Source organism: Eschrichtius robustus, chromosome 2 (assembly GCF_028021215.1).
Source record: "Eschrichtius robustus isolate mEscRob2 chromosome 2, mEscRob2.pri, whole genome shotgun sequence".
NCBI lineage: Eukaryota > Metazoa > Chordata > Mammalia > Artiodactyla > Eschrichtiidae > Eschrichtius > Eschrichtius robustus.
This window is the reverse complement of record NC_090825.1, coordinates 46,078,731-46,094,583: the sequence shown is the minus strand read 5'-3', so window position 1 is coordinate 46,094,583 and position 15,853 is coordinate 46,078,731. Positions and strand designations below refer to the sequence as shown.

General features: G+C 37.7%; 1 protein-coding gene across 4 annotated transcripts in view; it reads left to right on the top strand.

Annotated features, from left to right (window-relative positions):
- Positions 1-15,853, top strand: part of PDE4D (phosphodiesterase 4D) — a 714,853-nt gene that overhangs the window by 413,499 nt on the left and 285,501 nt on the right. The window contains exon 1 of one of the 4 annotated variants that reach the window (XM_068535369.1): positions 9,091-9,177. The exons of the other annotated variants lie outside the window; for them this stretch is intronic. The gene's annotated coding sequence lies outside the window, so the exon portion shown is untranslated. Of the gene's footprint in view, positions 1-9,090; positions 9,178-15,853 lie in introns of those variants that run through there. 4 annotated transcript variants of the gene reach the window in all.

The window sequence follows — 15,853 nt, the reverse complement described above, 5'->3', positions numbered from 1 at the left end:
AATTTCAATGTTTCTTATTGACCTACCCCTGTGGCATCCCGTTTCATGTGTGTATGTGCCAGGGGCTGAAAAAGTCAAATGGCAAAGAAAAGCAAGGATGTAAAGAAAAAAAGGAGGAACTTGAGAAAGGTTGTATTAAAGTAAAATGGTAGCATTTCAGTGTTTGAGAAAGAACGGACAAACATAACAATCTCACTTTAATCCCCTTTTATTTATAGTTTCCAAGTCCTAATCAAAACTCTTCTTTGGTGTCACAAAATAATGGAAGAGGCGTGTACTGGTCTAGGTTTCCCCAGAAGTAAACCCTGAGACAAGAAGTACCACTAGTTTGTCTAGAAAGTCCACAAAACATAAGTAAAGGAGTGAGGAAGTGAGACAGGGAATGGAAGGACACAAATGCATCATCAAGCCCAGTTACCCCAGTGGGAAAGTGAAGCCGAGTCCCACTGGGCACACTCTGCACGACAGTGTGTGTGGGATACTCCTCAGAGTTACCCCATCCATGGGATGAGGAAGCTGGAGTACTTATCCACCAACTCCCCCATCCATCACCTGTTTCTGGGGGTCATTAACAACCCACCACCCTGGTTTACTTATCCATGGGTCAAGCATGTTAACTATGGCCAGAAAAATAGCCCTTAGGCAAAGACTCGCAGGTATTTAAAAAACAAAACAACACAAGCAAACAAACGAAAAACCTCCAGGTGGGGAGCTGCAGATTTTTGGAGGATTCAGCTTTGAGAGGTAGGTGTTCAGAGGATATAGGCGCCAATACCTGCCTCTATGTAGGTCATAGACACTGAGTTAATTTCATCTGCATGTGTATACAAGTATTTTCAATTAAGGCTTCTCTTTATTCTGTGTGTTTGGAAAATTTAAACAAAACTATTATTGTTTTTATATTAGTGTCTTGGCATTTGAATATATGACACCAGAGATGATTTAATAAATATAAAGCAAATCCATTGAATTTCTCACACCATCAGATGTACGGTCATATATTTACTTGAAGTCCTCTGTAGACTACCATTTGAAAGAAGAGCTTCCATAGGGTGTGATTTAAAGACATTTTTCTACAAGCTGTTTAATTAGAATGGGCTTTAAAAATACTTTATCATATCATAAACCTTCAAAACAAAATGATTAATCGTCTTCTGAAAGCCATAGAAAATGTTTCTTAAATGTCATTCTCAAATACCACTTCTAGAGCAAAGGTAAAACAATTGTTTCCCCACCAGCTGAAATGTGGTTTCGCCAAATACAAGATGAAATAACTCTGGTGGTTAATTGAGCTTTCTCTTGATTTAGGAAGATAAAGGCAACATTTTAGTTACGATTCACTCAAGGAATTTAAGAAGTTCTCTTAAATTATGTTGAGCAACAAAGCAAAAACAGAGGCCTGGAATCCCGGTGTTTGAGGGAACCTTTGAAAGTTCTACCTACTCCTCAGGGCCTGACTGCCCATTCTCACATTTTCGCTGTGTTTTTCTTCTACCCAAAGCTCCAATACGTCTCCTCACAGAAATCGCCTCTTCCAGCAACCCCAAGGGAGCCTATTCTATTTTTGTTAAAACGTTCTTCTTCATGTAATTCCAAGTCTCTTCATCAAGATTTCCTGGTGGCATAACACTTCACATCGCTGTAGGCACCTGTCAGGTCTTGCCCGTCCTTTTTGTCTCTGTCATTCCTCACAAAGGAATGGTCTTCTCTTTTCTACCAGCTTTCAAGACCCAATCCAGGATCCTCTTTCCTTGACATCTTCTCTGACTATCCATCCCACAAGGATTTTTTTCCTTCTCTACTTTCTTATCATAGCATTCCTGATCTGTGTCATTCATTCATTTGTTGATTTGCCCAATGTCTGTTGAGTGCTTCCTATGGTCCAGGCACCGTTCCAGTTACTGGAGATATAGGAGGGTGTAAAGCAGGCAATTCCTGTGCTCATAGAAGTTCTGTTCTAGGAAGTAAGATCACAGTGAAGAACACAACAATTTCAGATATGATAAGACCTAGGAAGTGAATAAAATACAATAATGTGGTGCTTTTCATGGGTGTGTGTCTCTTACCAACCATCCTCTCTTTTTATTATAAACTCCCTGAAGCAAATACTACCTCTTTATATTTATTTGTATTTATTATAGTGACCCCAAAATACTTACTGACTCATCTTCATAAGTATGTGATACTATTCTAAATAGATAGTATTTAATCATTTGGGATTTATGTGAAGTTGGATTAAGTTGGTAATGTCTTAATTAGAGTTGATACTGCTTGGAAAAACACATTTGACACTTGTGGAAGCCTTAACAGATGTCAGAATGTTGGTAGGTTCCCTTACACGATGTTAACTCTGAAGCTGTCCTGGAAATGTATGAACTAGTTTCACTTTCAACTCTCTACCCTTGACTCCCTGTGAAATCAAGACAGATTTTGCTATCCCTTAGCTTTCCCCTAACTTCTGTTGACCCCTCCCACTCCAACCCCATCAGGCCCCCACTTCTCCTTTAGAAAAATCTGAAAGGTTAAGTCACCTACTTACATTTAATTACAAGCCCAACCCTGTTTTGATTTTTGTGATGAATATAAGGAACTATGAGATCCCAGTTAATGTATACACTGTATACAGTGCCTAACAATGAAATATGATGACTCAAATTAAGATGAAAAAGGTTCTATTTATCAGCACAGAATTATTCCCTTTGAATTATCATACAGCAGCTGACCCTGTCTAACCTCGTGAACTTAACCTTGTTTTTAAATTATCATACAGCAGCTGACCCTGTCTAACCTCGTGAACTTAACCTTGTTTTTGGTGTGTGTGTGTGTGTGTGTGTGTGTGTGTGTGTGTGTGTTTTACTGATTGCCAGTGGTACCAGATCCTGAATTAGTACTTGGCAACATCAACATTCATAGCATAAAAGAAGTGCATGGTCCAAAGGAGTTAGGCTTGACCTTTCCAAACATCAACTTACAGCTACAAAATAATGAATAATTGCAACTCCTTAAGGGGTTGTTTTAAATATTGGAAGAAAAAACATAGAAAAAGAACCAAGTGGATAGTAGGTGTTAAACCAATACTAGTTTCCTCTACCTTCTCTGAGTTACCAAATTACTCATTCAGCTCGTCACTCAGACTTTGGTTAATGATTAGCTAAAGAGTAACAGTGAAGATTTTTATTTTTTTAATTGAGTCTACTAGGGTTGGTTTCATGTATGGATGGAATAAGCACTTGCCGTTTCTTCACAAGTAATTCTCCAAAAATTTTTTATTAAAGGCCTGAAATGTTTACCATTGGAAATTAATTCCACTGGGTTAAGTTATTGTTATTTACTATACCTACTCTTAAAATATAAATAACTGATATTAACCCACTGTTGCATTAGCCAGTCTACATAAAGGAGTTTCTTTGAGATTAGTAAAACGGTAAGTCAGTAAATCCTCAACGATGGTTAAAAGGAAATCTGGTAACACAGCCAGCATTCCCCACATCAAATTTATTTTGTTTGGCTTTACAGTGTTTGCCAGACAGTATTTTATAAATTTTGAGTTAGCACCACTATTTTAAAAGGAAAGATCTCTCATATAATTTCAAATTTCTGTTTATAAGCAAAAAACGTTGGTCACGTTGGGGTCTCATTCCTGGTGGATGAGCCATTCTTTAGGAAAGAGTGGCTTTTTATGGACATCTGATTACCCCAATAAAAATCTTCAAATGGTTCAATGACCTTTGGTCATCGTCTTTTCATCTTCTCCAAAAGCATGCTGTTAAACTGTTCCTAGTACTCCGCTTTAAAGGGCACACAGAAAATGTTTCCTCTGGAGCCGTAAATACTCTTGAGGCCAAATTATTATCATACAGCTATGATTATTTTTTCATTCATTCCAGAATCTTAACAATTGAAAAAAAGGGAGATACTGTCTTCTTTAATAGTAAGAGTTAACATTTATTGAGTCTCTGACTACATGCTGAGCACTGTTCTAAGCATTTTACCTACATCATCTAATATACTTCTCCCAACCACCTCAATTACACCCATTTTACAATAGAACAGACTAAGGCATAGAAAGGTAAAGCCACGTGACTCGGGTAAGGAGCCAGGTTGGGATTTATATGTTGTCCCTCTGACTCGCGGTCTTCCTAACCACTGTCTGATACCACTTTCTCTGTATTGCCCGGTGTGTTAGCCTCAGTGCTTCAACTGGAGCCTTTGGAATCTATTTGAAGATGAAAAACACAGTTGTATTTTCTCATCATTTGAGAAACAGAAAGATAGGACTGCCATGTTGCAGGACTCAAAAGGCACAATTCACATCATGGGTTGTGTACATGGTACCCCCTGGAGTTGTGCAAAGTACAGTTTGCACAGACATATGCAGTGGCCCTGCTAACAGGATCCTGCCCACAAAAGGGGACTTTTACTCTTTGTTCCTTTAAAGATTTTTAGTGAGCCACCCCCCAAACAGCTTCTTCTTAGGTCTCTCCTCATGCTAGGAATCAAAGATCACCATTGTTTCCACAATTAGTTCTTTCACATAATCTAAAGACTGCCAGGCAGTTCTTTAGGGTGAATTGAAATTCTCTGTAGCCGTTTCTAATGCTCCCGGTCATGTCAAGCAGTAGTTGAAGACATATGTTCTCAGAAATAATCTCTAAGGAGTTGGAGCCAGGTTGCTCACAGGTTATTTCCCCAGGATAAGCAAGCGTGGTGTTGGCTCTTCTGTGCTGTTGCAGAGCTTGGTGTGCAATGGTGACTCACCATCCTCCCACAGAACATGCAGTAACCCTGCAGCCAGATTGTGCCCCGTGGTATGTGACTCCCATTGAGTCAGGAGAGTCGCTCAAGCATTAAAATTTGACCTCGTGGCCTACCTGCCGGTTATGAAAGGGCAAGAATTCCTCAGCATTACTGAAGCCATATCACTTTCATTGTAGGACCTATTTAGGTAACAGCAACAGCAATGAAGAAAAAGCATTTGGTTATTCAGGCCCCTGTTGAATATCTTGTGCTGTTTCAAAAGAACACATTCCATTTATCCTTAAAAAACAAAAAGTTCATTTCAGAGGAAAAATACCAATTGTACTCACTGAGCAATGGAGTAGAATAAGAGTCAAAGTTAACTCAGATATGCCTGTTTCACTGTGGGCTGAAATCTTCTCTTCTTGTTTCTCATTTCTCTAATTGGAGTGGAAATCTAACCCCATTTCAAAACACTATCCCCTGGGCCTGAATAAAAATAAAGTTGGCCTCATAAGGACTCTCATCTGTCCTCTTGCACTATGGCAGAATGCTGGGTCCCCAGCAATTATCTTAGTGCCTAAGTCACTAGGCAGGCGTTTTAAAGGACAATTTAACCAATGATTTTGGTACAACCAGACAATAATATTACTGGTTTAGTTTGGTCACTCGAGTACCCAAACCCTGAATTCATTATCTCACAAGCACATGTGTTCAGTTATTAAAGAGAAATTCTAACCTTAAGGAGAATAGTATTTTTTCTTCCCAGCTAAACTATTAGGTACTCCAGGGCGGCAACCACATCTTGTGCTTTTTTATCGTCCATGGGATCTAGAATGAGTAAGTCATGAAGGCTGGATGCCTTACTTCACCTCTTAGCAAAGTAAAGTATAACTCATAATTATCAATGTAGTGCAGGAAATAGCACACTATCTGGAAAGGTTAAATATGTCTCCTTGCATGAATCACTTCTTACCAGAATTCTCTTTCCTCCCAGATCCCAGCACCAGGGTTCTGTTTTCCACGGCATGTACTCTAGTCCTCAGTGTCTAGAGCCTGTGAACTTTTTATGGGCCTTTGAAGATATTTGAGAACTGAAAAGTAAAGTAATTGACTCCAAAATACAAAAAGAAAACTGCAAAATCCTGGTTGAAGTTTAATTAAACGTTCAAAAGTGTAACATTATGTCAACTTCGATAATTGCCAACTAAGTATTTATAAAAACTTTATTATATTTGGAAAAAAATGCTTGTGGGCTGAGTTTTTTTTTTTTTTCATTTCACAAGAATTCTTAAGTGTGTTGGATGATTGCAGAGAAATCAGGGTTAGTCGTTAGCTAAATGAGTTTAGTAGCAAATAATTTCAAAAGCAAAATTATAAAGATCCTGTCTAGATTTTCATAACAAAAATATTGTATAATGTGGGAAGTGGATCCATTTTAATGTACTGGATGTAATGTGTAGTAGGGCTTACTTACTGTCCATTTGCAAGATTGTGTACTGGATGTAATGTGTAGTAGGGCTTACTTACTGTCCATTTGCAAGATTGTGTACTGGATGTAATGTGTAGTAGGGCTTACTTACTGTCCATTTGCAAGATTATTTTTAAAGTAACTTGTTTTTTTATTTATTATTTTTTAAAAAATAAAACCAAGCTGTCATTGTCATCTGGAGTTCCTATAAGGTAACTCTTAAGAAAAAGGTTAACTATCTGCAGAGAAGTCTGAATGTTAACCAGGGACTAACTTAGTCCTGGGGGAAACTAACTCATGGAAGGACTGTCAGCTGAATGAAGGCTTAAATTTCATGGACTTGGAGGGAGAGCTTTTTCACATTCTCTTCCCATATGGAATAAGAATCTGCTCTGAAAGTGGAGAGTATTTTGCATTATCTCTTCTAGCTCCTTTGCTTTCGACTTTCCATAAAGCAACTTCTGCCAATTACCATCTTTAAGACTCAACTTTTTTGCAGAATTGTCAAAGTACTCTCTTTGAGAACACACTAAAGTAGTTCCTCTGAAAATCACAGTTCTGTGCTGTGTACAACTATTTTTTTAGAGTTCACTGCCTGCCTGGAATGAACAGGCTGTCTTTCTCCCCAGAAGAGCACAGACTGATACACAAGGTCAAGTTAAACAGTATCTAAGTTTGCTTTCCTATCCCTTATACAGGAATTATCTGTTCTAAAAGCAAAATTTAACTGTAAATATAATATACATATAGAAATTGTTCCTGAGTTCAAAAGGAAAATTAGTCTTCATTTTGAAAAAGAATCAACATAATAAAATAAAAGTGTGTATTTTTTTTTTCCAAAAGTTATTGTTGACTACTACATTTATATATACACCTGCAATCTGGTATCTACATACTTGAAATATTTATAAGTTTTAATTCCTAGAATGAAAATAATGGTTAATTCCTAACGATTTTGATGTTGTGTCCACAAAAATCACTGTGACCAGGAGTGAAAGTTTATCCATCCCATCATCTTTATCTTAGGATTGCTTTCAAAAGTTAAAAAATAAAAAACTCTCCTGCTGAGATGCTATTTGTGATGCTATTTGTTTAGTTCTTGAGGTCTAAGTCCTACCCTAAGGCCTTGAGAATGCCTCTTAGGCGCCTCCAGACCTCAGTTTCCTCAACCATTTGAGGAGGAAACTATAGTACTTAGCTCATGAGTTTGTGTGTTTTCTTATTTTTTAAATTTATTTTATTCAAGTATAGTTGATTCACAATGTTGTGTTAAATTCTGCTGTCCAGCAAAGTGATTCAGTTATACATATATATTCTTTTTCATATTCTTTTCCATTATGGTTTATCTCAAGATGTTGAATATATCAAGTTCTCTGTGCTATACAGTAGGACCTTGTCGTTTACATGAGTTTATTTTTTTATTTTTTTTAAATGTATTTATTTTTGGCTGTGTTGGGTCTTCGTTTCTGTGCGTGGGCTTCCTCTAGTTGCGTTGAGTGGGGGCCACTCTTCATCGCGGTGCGCGGGCCTCTCACTATCGTGGCCTCTCCCGTTGAGGAGCACAGGCTCCAGACGGGCAGGCTCAGTAGTTGTGGCTCACGGGCCCAGCTGCTCCGCGGCATGTGGGATCCTCCCAGACCAGGGCCCGAACCCACGTCCCCTGCATTGGCAGGCGGACTTTCAACCACTGCGCTACCAGGAAAGCCCTATATGAGTTTATTTTAAATATTAATGAGATGACATGTGTGAGCACCTCACCCCGTGCCTGGCACATGGTGAGGCTGAGTTCTAGCCACTTCTTCCACTCAACTCTCTGGGGAAGCACTCTCTGGACTTCAGTTCCCTCACCTGATAAATGGGTACGTAAAGGCTTCACGTGGCTGATGTAGAAGTTAAGTGTGCTAATAACGTCAAACACTCAGTGACTCCAAACAAGTTCTTTGAGCTCTGGCCGGAGCAGACTTCCCATCCAGAGGCACGGCTCTCTCATTCACAGGCCGATGGGTGGTTGGCTTCGGCAGATTTTATGGGTCTCCACAAGCACCCTCTCATTTTCCTGCCAATATGTGGTGAAACTCTTCCCGGAAAAGTCATTTCTTTGAATTGAGCTTGAAAATATCCCTGTTAGAATTGAAGTAGTTTATCTGGATTTATAGCACATGACATAATAGCTTCTCCTAAACACTTAAGAAAGAATCTTTTCCTCCTTAAAAATGATGCTGGGGTCAGCTCACTGACTGCCCAAGCCTTCTCCCAGTGTGTTTCTTACCCAGTTCCTTTTTCTTTGGGAAAAAATTTTTACTGTAAGGATGTGGGAACTCTGTCTCAGCAAAGAAGGTGTCAAAAGTAGCTTTCAGAGATAGAGGGTTATGAAAAAGAATTCAGGCAAGACTCAATTTTTGAATTCTAATTCCAGCCATGAAGCAAATGCCACAAAAGGGCACAGGAAGAAAATCTGTAAAAGGCCTATCTGCCATGGTTAACCAAAAATGTACTCTGTTGTTAAGCTGACACCCTGGGAGCCAGATATTGTGCTAGGTACTGGGAATACAGAGATGAATAAACCACATTCCTGCTTTCAAGGGGCTCACAACATCGTGGGAAAGCCCACATGTCTGTTTAGGGCCAGACACTGGGGATACAGGGATGGGAAGCCGCGATCCCTTCCCCTTCACCAGATAAGGAGAGGGTCACACTGTGTTCGTAAGCACTCCGGTTGGAATTAGCACTGGAATCTGGAATTTGCTTAGCCCAGGGCAGACTGAAAAGCTGTGGGACTAGAGGAGCTGACCCCTGAGTTAATTCCTGACCAAAAAAAAAAAGAGAGAGAGAGAGTCAGAGAGATAAAAGGGAAGAATAATAATGCTGCCAGAGAAGCCTGTGCAAAGATCTGAAAGTGGTAGAGAAGGAAACCTTGCAGGTGGGCAACATGTTGTCTCCTTCCATCCCAGAACAACCCTGGGAAGAAGGTAAGTGTGTTACCTCATAGAAGACAAGTGGAACCTTAGGAGATTAAGTTGTTTTCAAAGGTCACAGTCAAAATCAGTTGGCTGAACAGTAGCTGTGGAACTCTGCTGTCCCTGTAATTGCTATTGCATGCTGCTGAGCATTGTAAATATATTACAAACAAGTAAAAAATATACATATATAATAGTAGTAATCAAAATTAACCCAAGATGTTCACAAAATTGAATGGAGCCAAGGAGACTGAACTTCTGAGTTTGTCTTGCACTTAGCTGGCCTTTACTGCTGCTTGTGTTAGATCTTGAAGGGCGATGGGGGAGAAGGTGAAAGGCTTACCAGGCAGGGGAAATGGCATGGGCAGATTTGGGGCAAGGCGTGTACCATGTGTATGGCTGTCATCATAGGAGAAGGCTGTAATTGATTCGGTAGGGAAGAGGAGGCTATTGAAGGTTTTTAAGCAGGGAATTTAACATTTTAAGTTTTGTCTTTGAAAGATAACCCAAAGACAATACAGAGATTAAACCTTAGATGTGTAAGATGGGAGGCAAGAGAACTATTCACAGTCTATTATGTAAAGGGAGTCAGGGGATCAGGGTCAAAACTAAGATGGAAACATAAAACAATGATTTTATCTTTTTAAAAATTTTTTAATTGAAGTATAGTTGATTCACAATGTTTTAGTTTCAGGTGTACAGCAAAGTGATTCAGTTTTATGTGTGTGTGTATATATATATTCTTTTCCCTTATAGGTTATTACAAAATATTGAAAAATATTGAGTAGAGTTCCCTGTGCTCTACAGTAGGTCCTTGTTGGGTATCTATTTTATATATAGTATTTGTGTATCCGTTAATCCCAAACTCAATTCATCCCTCCACCAACCCCCCTTCCCCTTTGGTAACCATAAGTTTGTGTTCTATGTCTGTGGGTCTATTTCTGTTTTGTAAATAAGTTCATTTGTATCATTTTTTTAGATTCCACATATAGGCGATATCATATGATAAAGTGATTTTAAATCAAAGTATTATAATAGTAACATCGTATACTTTAAAGTTTTAAAACCGCTCTCCCTCATATTTATTGAATTCTCTTTTAAAACTTATTTTTAAGAGAAGGTATCGTGTATTGAGCCCTTACTATATGCCAAACACTTTGGCAAGATTTTACGTGTCTCATTTAATCCTCACAAACCCTATTTTATCTCCATTTTATAGCCTAGGAATCAGGCTTAGAGAAGGTTAAGTAACTTATTCAAGGTCAAACAACTAGTCAGTAGTGGTGTTTGGATTTGCACCCAGGCAATCTGACCTCAAAGGCTACTTTTTAACCCTCTTTAATTAACAGACATTGTCTCAAAAAGCAGACTTTTTTACATTAAATAGAACTTATTTGTAATGTGTGGTCAAGGGGAAATTACTTGAGTTGCCTGGATTATTTTACCATTACTTTTAACACCGGCAAGGAGAAATGTTATCAAACAAATGTAAATTAAATGAGTCCACTGAAACTTTGCCTTCTAGTAAATCAATTTCCTTCATTGTCTATTGCATCAGGTATTAAATTATCAATAAAGGACATTCTATGTGCATTTATATTTGACACCTTTTTTTCCAAATCCTATTTTAATGAAAACCTCCAGTTGTCTCACAATGTTAGAAACAAGGGCTTCTGTTGGCAATGTGATTTTTCCACTTGTATGATGTCTTTCAAAAAATCTTTTAAAAATTATTTTTATTAATTTAATTCAATTTTAGAATATAGCATTGTCCCTTGAGATAGGTAAATAGCATTAGGAACCACTTGATTAAAAGTGGTTGATTATAGGGTCTAGTATGAATCTGAAAGCAGAACTAAAGATATAATATGAGCTATAATTTGGATACATGCTGATAACATTTATGTACATTTAAACAAACTACCAGCTAAAGAGATGATTTAAAAGAAAACAGACGTTGGTCAAGGCAATATTTTTGCTCTTGACTGTGTCTATGTAACAGCAAGCAACACTTTATAAAATAGAGTCAGTGATGAATAAAGCAAGTACATTGATTTCTCAAGGTGAGAATCCGTGTCTTAAACCTTTTATTTCTAATGCTTTGCTTTGCTCTTTAGGAACGAGACATCTAGAACAAGACTGGCTATCAGTTCCTGAATGTACCATTAAAATTTAATCTTTTTGATTCCACTTACATCAGTACTTAAATTCATGGAGACAGAAAGCAGAATGGTGGTTGTCTGGGTTCAGGAGGAGAGGGGAATGGGTGATATTGTTTAACGGGTATTACATAGTTACACTTTGAGAAAATGAAAAAGTTCGGAGACGGATGGTGGTGATGGTTGCCCAACAATGTGAATGTACTTAATGCCATTGAGCTGTACACTAAAAAAGGTTAAAGTGGTACATTTCATGTTATGTCTGTTTTACCACAGTAAAAAAAAATACTTAATCTTGACGTATGCTTGTAGAAGGGTCCAAATATAGTTAGCCATTTGATAAAGAGAATAGCTAATTCCTTCATTTTAAAGTAAAATCTATAGATTTCTAGCTTCAAAATGGTGGACAGACGACCTCCCTACCCCACTTTTCTCTAAAAACATCACCCAAATCAATAACATGAGTGAACTCTGAAAATAGGGATCGTCCAGAGGTGTGTCTAGTGTACACCCATCCACAAGCCCTCACTCTCAGTATAGTCAACGCACCCTCCCCATGGAAGACAGAGATCCTGGAATAACAGGCAGAGAGAGCAGGAGGAATAGCTGTGCAGACAAGAGGATGAAACAAAAATCTGCAAATTGATCAGGAAGACCTCCACTTCCCTTCTGTTGCGCACATCGGAACGCTAGCAGGCAGATTTACACCCATCCCTAGAAAACACAAACTACCTCGGAGGAAACCGTCTTACAGTGACATTTAGGGTCACTGTTTCAAATAAACAGTGAATTTGAATATTTTGAATATTTTGAATATTTGAATATTTTTATTCAAATAAAATACCTGCTGGGCACTGGCCACACTATAGCCACCCCCCCCCCCCCCCCAATGCACAAGCCCTCCCCAGGCACCCACAGCCACCATCATCCTTCTAGGCCTCAGCCTCATCTATGAACCAGAGTCAGGGATCCAGGCAGGAGTTGGAGGATCCTACTCTCACCACCGTCTGATGAGCTATTTGAATGAATCTCTTTAATGCCATTTAAATATTTAATTAAAATGAGGTTACATTTACAAAGATACATGTAATTTGAGAATTAAGAAGACCATGAAGAGTGAAAGAAGGAGAAGAGGGGGTTAGAATATAAAGGAAATACAATAGCACTTATGAAACTTTAAACAACTTACTTGATCCATACAATGTGGGTTTTGGGTTTTTTTTGATCCAGTATTTTGAATTAGTGCAAAGTTCTCAAAGCCAATTATAAAGTGCATATCCTGTCAACATTACTGATCCCAGGCAAAAATGTTGATACTAGTTTTAAGAACTAGTTTTCTGCACCTTTTAACTGACAATATAATTTGTTGACAAATGTTGAAATCTATACCTTATCAGAGGTCTCACATATTGTTACCTTTTAAAATGATCATTTGTTAGCCAGTATTACTTAATGAGGCAATCAAAATGCCATGTGTTGTGTAGGTAACAGCAAACCACCCTTACCCATGCTAGGAGTATGACTAAAGACCTTATCCCACTTTACAGCTAACAGGCTCGTGATCTTGTCATATATACCCTGATTATGAATCTAAAAATTAGAAAAAAGGACAGTGAACTTAGATTGTTTAATCCTGGATATCTTGAAAATCTAGAGTTTACTGGCTGTTAAATATGTCCATTGTTATGCCAGTAACATGCACACATACACCATTTACAATGGATATTTATTTATTGCTGCTGTCCAGCTGAAGAGGGTGGATGTCTTAAAAACAATTCCCAAAAACATAATAGCAACTTTTAATCTCCCTCTCTTCTCCCTCCCCAACCCACTCCCCTTTCTCATAACTAAACACACACACACACACACGCGCGCGCGTGCGCGCGCGCACACACACAGCAGATACATCTGGATCCAATTACTTTTTCTACCACCAGTGATGTGACTTTGAACAAATCACTAGCTTTCTTTATTCATAAAATTATCACCCCTAATTTGCAGGGTAGCTGTGATGAATAAATAAGAAAGTATATAATGTACTTATTAGGTAATTAGTAAATAGTAGTAATTATTATTATTTTTTAATTTATGACAGCTTTATTGTTTTAAATTAATTTTTCAATGCAGACTCAATTTCTAATCAGTGTAGAATGATTTAGTTTTTCCATTTGTTTTGTCAATTTTGTTGGTTGTGTTTTTCAAGGAATTTTTCCATGTTGCTTAAATTTTCAAATTTATTGGCATAAAGCTGTTCATAATACATTTTCATTAATTTTTTATGTCTATAGAACTGACACTGATAATTCGTGTTTTCTCAGATCAGTTCTTTATCAGCATTACTAGGTGTTCGTCAATTTATTATTCTTTACAAGGAACCAGCTTTCGGCTTCGATGATTTTCTTTTTTATGTCATTGTTTTATACTCTTATCTTTATTTTTTATTTTATTTTTCTTTTATTCTACTGTTAAAGTATAATTAGCTGTTATCTTTCTAGCTTCTTGATATTATATTTTATAAAATATTGTCAATCTTTCTTCTTTTCTTTTTTCCCCCCAGCTTTATTGAGGTATAATTGGCAAATAAAATTATGTGTATTTAAAGTGTACAACATGATGATTTAATATTTGTATATATTGTGAAATGATTACCACAATCAGGTTAATGAACACATCTATCACCTTACATAGTTACCATTTTTTGTGGTGATAATACTTAAGACCTACTCTTTTAGAAAACTGCAAGTTTACAATACAGTGTTAACTATAGTCACTGTGTGGTATGTTAGATTCACTGAACTTATTCTTCTTATAACTGAAGGTTTGTACACTTTGACCAGCATCTCTCCATTCTCCCCTCACCCATATTACCATTCTACACTCTGTTTCTACGATTTTGACTTTTTTTTTTTTTTCTTTTAGATTCCACATATAAGTGAGATCATACAGTGTTTGTCTTTCTCTGGCTTATTCACTTAGCATAATGTCCTCTGGGTTCATCCATGTTGTCACAAATGGCAGGATTTCCTTCTTTCTCATGGCTGATTAATATTGCATTTTACATATCTATAAATATATAAATATATATATACACACACTACATATATATGATATATATACTATATGATCTATGATATATATATCATATAATCTTTACTCATCCACTGGGGGACACTTAGGTTGCTTCCAAATCCTGGCTATTGTGAATAATGCTGCAATGAACATGGAAGTGCAGATATCTCCTTGAGAAACTGGTTTCTTTCCTTTGGATAAATACCTAGAAGTGGAATTGCTGGATCACATAGTAGTTCTATTTTTGATTTTTTTGAGGAACTCCATGCTGTTTTTCATAATGGCTGCACCGATTTACATTCCTACCAAGAGTGTACAAGGGTTCCCTTTTCTACACATCTTTACTAGCATTTGTTATCGCTCGTCTTTTTGATTTAAAAAATCTCAATAGGTGTGAGGTTCTTTCTTATTGTAGTTTTGATTTGCAATTCCCTGATGATTAATCATGTTGAACATCTTTTTATGTACCTATTAGTCATTTGTATGTCTGCTTAGGTCCTTTGCCCATTTATTAATCATATTATTTGGGTTCTTTTGCTATTGAGTTGTATGAGTTTCATATGTATTTTAAATACTAACACTTTATCAGATATGTGGTTTGCAAATATCTTCTCCCATTCCATAGGTTACATTTTCACTTTTGTGATATTGTGATTTATAAGAAATATATATTTGGTCATTCAGCTGACCAAAATCTCTTTCTAATATATATTAGGTCTTTTTCCACTCGTTCCTGGTTGACACCTCTTAAAACCGTTGGAATTTCCTGTGGTAAGGGCCATAAAGGCGTCTTTTGTTTTGCTAATGAGGTAACTTAAGGAAGGGGACTGGTTGGTAGGTGAACCCACCAATCCTTTAGAGGGTTGGAACTTTCAGTTTCACCCAGACCTCTGGGAGGGAGAGGGGCTAGAGGCTGAATCAGTCCTGAAAGGCCAGTGATTTAATTAGTCTTACCTGTAACAAGGAAGCCTCCATAAAAACTGGAAAGAATGGGGTTCAGAGAGCTTCGGGATTGGTGAATATGGGGAGATGAGGGCCAAGTGGTGCTCTAGAAGAAAGAGTGTGGAAGCTTTGTTTCCTTTCCCCGTACCATGTATGCATCTTTTCCATCTGCCTGTTCCTGAGTTATATCCTTTTATAATAAACCAGTAATCTAGTGAGTAAATGAATTTCCTAAATTCTTGTTAGCAGCTCTAGCAAATTAATCAGATCCAAGGAGGGGGTCTTGGGAACCTCTGATTTATAACCAGTTTTTCAGAAGCACAAGTAACAACCTGCGCTTGCAACTGACATCTGTAGAGGGCAGGAGGCTGTCTTGTGGGACTGAGCCCTTAACCTGTGGAATCTGATATTATCTCCAGGTGGACGGTGTCAGTATTGAGTTGAATTCTCAGACACCCTGCTGGTGTCAGAGAATTGCTTGTTGGTATGGGAAAGGCTTCCCCACACCCACACACTTT